The 9,141-nt window shown below is 42.9% G+C and overlaps 1 pseudogene; it reads right to left on the bottom strand.

Moving 5' to 3' along the window:
- Positions 1–2,068: 2,068 nt before the first annotated feature.
- On the bottom strand, positions 2,069–2,542 carry LOC110329196 (annotated as a pseudogene).
- Positions 2,543–9,141: the final 6,599 nt, after the last annotated feature.

Raw genomic sequence — 9,141 nt, forward strand, 5'->3', positions numbered from 1 at the left:
AACCTCCTTCTAATTTCCTGGCTTCTATGGGTGCTGCAAGTTAGCAAGATTTGAGATAGCATCCACAGACATACATGTGGCATTTGACTCTCCAGTCCTGAGTTCCCTCACTTAATATATATTTCCAGTTCCATGTCTTCATCTGAAATTTTCATCTCTCTTACAGATGAGTAGAATGTGCCACATTCTCATTACCTGTTCATCTAGTGACAGACATCTAGATTGATTCTATTTCATAGCTATTGTGAATATAGCAAAGATGACTATAAATAATCAAATATCTCTGTAATAGGATGTAGAATCGTTATGGTGGGACACACCAATGAGTGGTATCCATGGTCACATGGTAGCTCTATTTCTAGTATTTTGAGGAACATCTCTCAGGGGGAACTTATTACTGTTGTTTAGATAAATTGACATGGTAGCACACTGTAATCTAAATATTGTTTATACCCAAAGACAAATGTTGTTCCCATCCTTAATCAGAAAACCATCTCTAGACAATGAACACATAAACTCATGTTTGTTCAAGATGCTTACATAAATGTTAGTTAAGTTGTCAGCCCTAAACTTGTCATCCCCCTCTAAGGGAACACTGTGGAAGGGTGATCTTAAAAATGTAGGAGCCTGTTGCGTCCTCTTGACCAGCAAGGAAGACACAACCACCAGTTCTTCTTACAGCAGTTTATTCAGGAACCTTGAACAATCTTCATCATCTCCTTCTTCATCTCCCTCTTCATCTCCCTCGAGCCCCGGGATACAAGCCCTTTTGTACTCTTATCCACTCCAATCGCGGCAGGCCATGTCACTTCACCAGGCACGCGGCCTCAGCCAACCAGAAGAGTAGGAACATATCACCACCAAATATGGACCTGCTTACCACAAGCTCCATAGCCAACAGGTGCCATCTTTTAAGGTGCGGCTTTGGGTAGCCCAGCGGAGGGACCGTGGCCTCCTACAGGAGCCTGAAGATGGGGATAAGGACTAATACTTCCATAACTATTGCAGACATGACCACACAGCAGCTGAAGTTGCCTGCATTAGACTGGTGCACCACTAGGTCTATCAACAGCCAATCACACACTGCAGAAGGGCTTATGGACCCCTACCCCTGCTTTCTGAACTACTGGCATTGAACTGATGGAGTCTAGGGGAGGGACTACCATCGCCTTCAGTTTTTTACCAAATAATGAGTCCTCCAGGACAGGTCCAAACTTGTGGCCATATAGACAGTCTTGGTTAAATCTATAAGTCACAAACAAAAGTAAAAAGTATAGATGTGGGAAGGGGACCTGTGGGAAAGAGAGCTCTGTGAGAGTAGGAGGGAGACTGAAGACGGTAGAATGGAGAGAGTAAATAGAAGGCACAAAATGTGTGAGTGAAGCTGTCAGGTAACATGTGTCATCAACAGAAAGAGGACATTTAAAAACTGACCAAGGAAGAATTGGAATTCATAAAGAATTTAATCATTTCAACAATAAAAACATGCATTTATTTATGTTTTTAAAGAGAATATTATCTCATGAAAATCTTAGAAAAATATCATTCATGGATATCCTATTACTAATAGTGTGAAACTAATTTTGAATCCTTGTGAAATACCTGCTAATCTCTAAACTACTGCTAGTATGTGCTGGTGTATACCCAAATGTCTGATAATGATTTATTTCTTATGTGGACATCTATCCCTAAACTCTTGCTTGTTATTCTAGGTGTTTTGTAGCATAATTAAATTTTGAGTAATGTCATCTGTCTCTTCCTTTACTGCATGTATACAGTCATACTGTTTGCTAAGTCTTCAGAAAATGTCAAATAACGTATACATAGTGATAGAATATTCAAATAACAATGTCTGGCTATATTTACCCTCTTTTGGTGCAATGTACAAATCCTTAAAGTAAGCTTATTTAAGTATGTGTCATTTGTTTGACAAAATTACTTTCACAAGATAAGCAGATTTCTTTGTATACATCTCTAAGTTTTTAGGTGTATGTCAGAAATGGATGTTAGGGTTTGTTTTTTTTTATGGTGAAAAAAAAAAGTATATATTTAGAATTAGCCATCTGGACTCAGTTTAGATGAGCCCAATCTTGTTGGCAACATCTAGGGCATCATAATCAGGAGCCAAGCGAACATACGCCTTCTTCTCTCCGTCGGGCATTATCAGGGTATTGACTTTGGCCACATCAATGTCATAGAGTTTCTTGACAGCCTGTTTGATCTGATGCTTGTTGGCCTTTACATCCACAATGAACACTAGAGTGTTGTTGTCCTCTATCTTCTTCATGGCTGACTCGGTGGTCAGTGGGAATTTGATGGTAGCATAGTGGTCAAACTTGTTTCTCCTGGGCGCACTCTTTCGAGGATATTTTGGCTGCCTCCGGAGCCTCAGGGTCTTGAGCCGCCCGAAGGTGGGTGACGTTCGGATCTTCTTTTTGTGGCTGTGGACTCCTTTCAGCACGGCCTTCTTAGCTTCCAAGGCCTTCGCTTTGGCTTCGGCTTTGGGAGGGGCAGGAGCTTCCTTCTTCGCTTTCGGCGCCATCTTGGTGAAAAGGATCGGATGTTAGGGTTTCTACTATCTTTTGGTATCTACCCAGATAATCATATAGAGGCTATTTTTTGTAGTATTAAAATGCCTTCCACTAACTGGATAAATTATTATTTTAAATAAATAATTGGGGAAACTATGCATTTTTCTTGTATTCCTTGGAAAAACCAATTACAACTTCTATACATAGGAATATTCTATTTCCCTATGGATTCTTAAGTTGAGTTTTTCTGTATTTCCAAAGTGCTATTTTTTTTTGGTCAGATTTTAGGATGGAGATTATAGTGGTTTTTAGATAATTCTCCCAAATTCCCTCACCCAATCTGTCTTAGTTACCTTTCTATTGTCGTGAAAACACCATGACCAAGGAAACTTATAAAAGAAAGCACTCAATTTGGGGGCTCATGGCTTCAAAGGGTTAGAGTCCATGACCCTCACGGCAGAGTGCGGCAGCAGACAGATAATACAGCACTGGAGTGAGAGCTTGCATCCGATCCACAAGCAAGAGGCAGCGAGTGTTAACTGGGAAAGCCTTGGGCTTTTGAAACCTAAAGTCCACCTGCAGTGACACACCTCTTCCAACAAGGCCACGCCTCCTTATCCTTCCCAAACAGTTTCAGCAACTGGGGACCAAGCCTTTGACCATATGAGCCGATGGGAGCCATTCTCATTCAAGCCACCACCCATTTTTAGAGATGGAGATTCATGTACCTTAGTCTGGCTTTAAGTACGCTGTGTGGCCAAGGATAACTTTGCACTCCTGATCCTTCCTCTACCTGCTGAGCACTGAGATTTCAGGCATGCCGGAGATTGGACCCAGGCCTTTGTGCACACCAGGAAATCACTCTCTCAACTAAGCTATAGTCCAGCCTTTATTTTCCTATTTTCTTAAAAATTTAAATATCAATTCTGGTCATATTCCTAACAGTCCTTCCTATCAGGCCATGTAACAAACCATCCCCAATATGGGTAGCTTAACACAATAAGCGTTTATTAGCTCAGCCTCTCTGAATCATAAATTCCCACTCACCAGAGGTCTAATCTTTCCACCCCGACTTCAGTAGCAAGATGCGGTGACTCACGAGCTCTTTTGAGATTGCTGCTAAGATGCTGACCTAGGAGGTAGTTATTATTTTCTAATTATGTTCCGTGCTCACTCACATGACTGATAGCTGGAGGCCTTATTAGAGGGCTCTCCTGGTGCTGCTGGACTGCACTTGTAAGTCAGCTTCTCTCATCGTAAGTGATTCGAGAAAGGGTAAAACTGATGTCTATTATGGTGTAGTCTTGGAAGTCCTATTGCCCCTAATGTACCCTTAGTCAAGGGTAAACAGAATGTGGTGATCAACGCAAAGGACATCAGTACCAGGAAGGATACCATTGACGGGCCAGCTTGGAGGCTGGCTACTATACTACCATCTCCTCTACGTTTTTGGTTCTGTCTTCTGAAACACTGCTCTAGTACACAGAAAAAAAATATTGACAGGCTCTTCTACCTGGCAAATTATAAGTACTCATCCTATATGTATCCTCAGCAATGAGTTTTTCTACACACATGCAATCCCAGGGGCAACTTGGTGTCTGTGGGTTGCTATTTGTGAGAAAGTTTATTCAGAAATACTGTGTGGAAAGGGTGAACCTCTGGTGAGTGAGAACTTACTTCATTGAGAAAAACCCTTGTGGCTACAGCCTTTCTTCTCCCATTCAACCAAGAATGCCTCCTTACTTGTGTGCCTGAGCAAATGTGTGCAAGGATGCATGCTTTTGTGTCTATGTGTGCATGCTCACACCTGTGTACTTGCCATGACATGAATCTGGAGGTCAGAGGACAACTTTAGGGAGCTGGTTCTTGTCTACCACCATGTACACTCTGAATGTGGGGCACAGTTCACCGGGCTTGGCAGCAAAGTGCTTTTACGTACTAAGCTATTTTTTGAGTCCTGTATGAAGTCTAAATAAGACACTCATTTTCGTGATAACAAATATGGAGCCCAACTATCAGCATTTCCAAGCTCTCTGACTCTGGTTTGCTGCAACCCTGAGGTTAAGAGAGAGTCGTCCCTTTCTCAGTGACAATAGAATGTAGGTTAACCACCACTCCATGAACTAACTCTGTGCTCCAAACTTCTGTGCAGTCATAATTACACTTTGCTTTCCTTCCCATCTTTCCAAATCATAGATAGCTAACTGCTGCTTTCTCTGACCTTCAATTTTTTATTTGAAATCTCAACCCTCCAGTGTGAAGGGGCTGTTGAGAGACATTTAGGGCTAGGATGGGGCTCTGGATCTGGGATTAGTGCCCATAGCAGAGTGTTCTCCTCTCCTTCTTCCTTCCAAAGGAGGGTACAGTAAGAAAGTGGGTGTCTGCAAACCCAAGAAAAGCGCCCCCCCCTCAGAACTCAACCGCACTGGCACCCTGTTTGCTGAGCTTCAGAACTGAGGAAAAGAGCTTTCTCTTCTTTAAGACACTCAGGGATTTTGTTATGGTGGCATGAGAAACCAGAGCCTCTAGAAAAGTCTGCAGTTTCCCAGTGCTAGAACAAATTCCAGTTTGACTGGAGCATTGATGATGGGACCAGCGATGGGAAGTAGTAAGAAAGCTGGGTTCGTATTAGGAAAGGTGGCAGCGATGTGGTATGGTCACCCGGGCTGGAGAGTGGCAGATAGGCGTGCACCCTGACACCAGCCACAGTCTACAGACAGCTTCATGAGTCTCTTCCATTTCCTGATCGTCACTTCTAGAATCAAGATCTAATGCATGGAAGAGCGTGAACTGAAGTGAGAGAGAACCAGAGACAAGGAGGTGTTGTTACATTGCTCAGTCATTGATACAAGTGATTAAAACACGTATCTGTCCAGATGTTTAACATCTTTTTGTGCCCTCTTTAACATATCTTGGTGCGACTTTGTTTCTCCACAGGACAGGAGATTTGGAATCACCTGTACTAGGCCCATTCTTAGCAGGTTTAAAATGTTCCCATCTCTTGGAATTTCCCTGACTGTCTCCATTCATCTATTTAAAAACATTTGTCTAGCATGATTAACCTTCATATCGACATCATGACTTGCTGATGGAATGGGAATTGCCCTTTTCATTTTCCAAGAGAGGAAACGGAGTGTCTAACAGATTAAATCATCTTCTAATATTAGACACAATAACATCTAATAGTATGATATTAGATGTAGAACCATAACAGAAAAGCAATGAACGGGAACTAAGGGCCTGGGGTGACAAATGCACACTCATCCCACTAATAAGGTTCAGTGGGCACAGTCCTTTCCAACTACTGCGCCCACTGCCCAGTTGGAATCACGTTACCCCAGTGAACTCATATCTACTTGCTAAAGAAAATCTACACCAAATACATTTTGGGCCTAATCTTTTCATCCCAAGTGGTGGGCTTTATGGAAACTGGACGTTTTGGGTGGCCTACAAGTTGGCACTATTAGAACAAAGTGGTTTTTCAAAGTTTGTTGGAAGCAACCAGGCAGGCCAAGAGTCTGGTACTCAGGCTTTACACATCTAAAATATATCCCTACTTAAAAAAGAGAAACTCCCTAAATCAGCTCAGAGCAAAGATGGAAACAAAAATCGGATGCCAAAACTCAAGCTACAACAAAGTCTGTTCAACTGTCTCCACGTCAGCAGAGCAGCAATGGATATGTCTGTCATCCCGGTCTGAAACGCTAGACTCCATCCTTCCAGAGATATGGTTTCTCTTTCATAGGCAGAAGGCTGGCACTTACCAGGAGGCTCTGGAAAACCAGGGTAGGGTGGTAAGGGAGTCTGTGAGTCCTGGGAGAGGGTGTGGGACCTCTCTTCATATTTAGGAGCAGCGCTGACGTCAGACCCTGCCTGCCTCCTCTTGAGCTGGAGCCCACACAGAAACTCCCTTTTGCAGCTGTGCAAACTGTAGATGCAGGGCTGCAACTGGCCCACTGCCCCTAGAGTTTCTCTAAACCTTCAGCTTCGTTGCCATATTCATAGGGAAATAGAAAACTATTTCGCAGCTGGCGCTTTTCAGTCTCACAAAATTGAAAGGTGTCCGGAAGTTCAAACAAACTGCTCTTCCTCTCTGCCAGGAGCTCCTCACCTTCCTTCTACCTCAGCCCTGGTGCAGCGAGCTGGCCACCGAGAGCCGCTCTTCGTCTTTCCTAAAGGACCAACCTTGGAAAACTGGCTCCCTGGCTGTTTCTGCCACACATTCATGCATCCACTTCTGGCTTCAGGCTCCCCTCTTCACCCTCCTCAGTAGGGTGTGGCACATTTGAAATCTAATCTGTGAGCTTTCCTGTACAGAAAGAGAAAAGGAGACTGTTAATCGGTTTTAACCCAGATTGTCCCCACTGGTCAGACAACCGTCTCCAGGAAACCCTGACACACCCTGGAGGAGACGGGAGGATATTCTCCATGATGACAATGAGCAAATTTGACACCAGTGGGAAGAGGAGAAAAGATGTCTTCTAAATGGTTCTTAACTGTATACGGAGTTGGCAGTGAGACCCTCCGGTTATTTCTAATCCCAAGTGCCCTAAAAATCCCAATGGTTCCTGGGTACATATTAAAATTATCTATGGACTTGTCTAGAATCACACGCCACAAGCCCAAGTCAAGTATTCTAACTCCGTAGGGCAAAGCTACCGGGGTCTACACTTAAGCCATTTTCAATATTTTGCAGTTTTCATATAAGTGTCACATACTTGCTAGCTTTCTCAATCAAGAATAAATGTCAGAAGCATCCTTCATGATGAAAAAAATTTTTTTACTGGAAAAAAATCTTTTAAGTGTAACACTACCTCACAAAGATAATGGATATTTTTAAAAAAGAAAGAAAGAAAGAGAAAAAAGAAAGATATAAAACCAAGCAAAGCTGCAGTATGTGTTGAATAGTCAATAGGACTATTGTTTCCAGGGAGATTAACTTCAACCACAACAAATAAAATTGGTCAGTGCCAGCAGCAGAGAGGACCCTGCTAAGGAGGAAGAGCCAAGATTCACCATAGAAACGGGGTAGGTGGAAGATACTCAACCCAAAGGGCAAGGCTACAAACAGGGCCCTCCCAAGAGAGGCCCAGGGCTGTAGAACTCCCAGGATCTTGTTCTCACATTGTGAGCTTTACCCCCCATTTGAAAATGTAGTTGTGAAGACTCAAATTCATGCTTCCCTCTGCTTTTGCACTCACCCTTTGCCAGGGCGGGAGTGGCAGCGACTGTGCTACCTACCGGAAGAGCACTCTGACTCCGCTTGTTTTGCTGTCACTTTCAAAGCCCCAAGTTAGTGGTTCTCACCCTTCCTAATGCTGTGGTGACCATAAGGGCGTCTGTATAGACGTAAGTTACAGTTCCTCGCATTATGGTTACTCCCAACTGTAAAATTTTTCGTTACTTTTTCATATCTGTAATTTTGGTACTGTTAGGAATCATAGTGTAAATATCTAACATGCAGATGGTCTCAGATGGCCCCCTTGAAAGGGTCATTTCATCCCCCCCAAAGGGTCGCGACCCACAGGTTGAGAACCAGTGCCCTAAGCTACCACAAGCTCTTCTCCTGGGTCTGTCCATCCATCATGCTGTAGGAAATGTACCTCAGCTTCACTTAGGTCCTGAGTCTAACTCTGTCTTCCAAAGGCTCAAGTTGGCATGCTCATTCCATCCCACATGTTCTTTCTACAGTGTTCCTGACATGTCTCTCACCAAGAGAGACGTTCTTTCCCTTGAACCTGGGGTTGTGGGACCTCAACTAACAGTACCATGAACCAGTCATGTGTGGTTTTTGAGGCTGGGACTTAAAAAGGAGGCTGTTACTGTGACATACATACTCTCCTTTTGTGACAGTGATCTTCACACCCCAACCTCTGCATCACGGGGAAACTCAGACCACATAAAAAGTACAGATGACCTGAAGCCAGTAAATATGGGAGGGAATGGAGCTTTATATAATTTCACTCCCCAGCTGTAGCTCCAGGCCTTGCGTGACAAAGACAAGTCGTCAATCACGTCCTGCCCTCTCTGAATCACTGACTCACAGTACCTGTGAGCAATCATAATAAATAATGTAGCCTTTGAAAGTCCAAAGTTCTTTATCATTTGATATGTAGTAGCAGATAAATACTGACCCCGCAGGACAGCGAGGCAGATGTGCTCCTTAGAAGAGAGCAGTGGGCACAATAACCCGTCTGTCCACTCTACTGGAACTGTCCAAGAATAAGTTTATTTGCCTTAAGTGCCTTCAAGAGAAAAAGATAAATTATAGGTGTATGCACATGCATGAAATGTTAGTTTGAATATCTTTTCAAATTTGATGCATGTTTCCATGTATGTAACTGAAGCCAGAATCATTATCAACAGTAAATGGAAAAAATATTTAAAAATTAGTATTTAGTTCCACTTCCACTTGTTACATCACAGTTCATTATTGTCAACATATTAATTTCTCGGGTTTATTTATATATATGTATTTACGTGTTGTTTGTGGGGTTTTGGTTTGGTTTAAGTCAGTTTAGTCTTTCTTCTTCTTCTTCTTCTTCTTCTTCTTCTTCTTCTTCTTCTTCTTCTTCTTCTTCTTCTTCTTCTTCTTCTTCTTCTCCTTCTC

Source organism: Mus pahari, chromosome 11, assembly GCF_900095145.1.
Source record: "Mus pahari chromosome 11, PAHARI_EIJ_v1.1, whole genome shotgun sequence".
Taxonomy (NCBI): domain Eukaryota; kingdom Metazoa; phylum Chordata; class Mammalia; order Rodentia; family Muridae; genus Mus; species Mus pahari.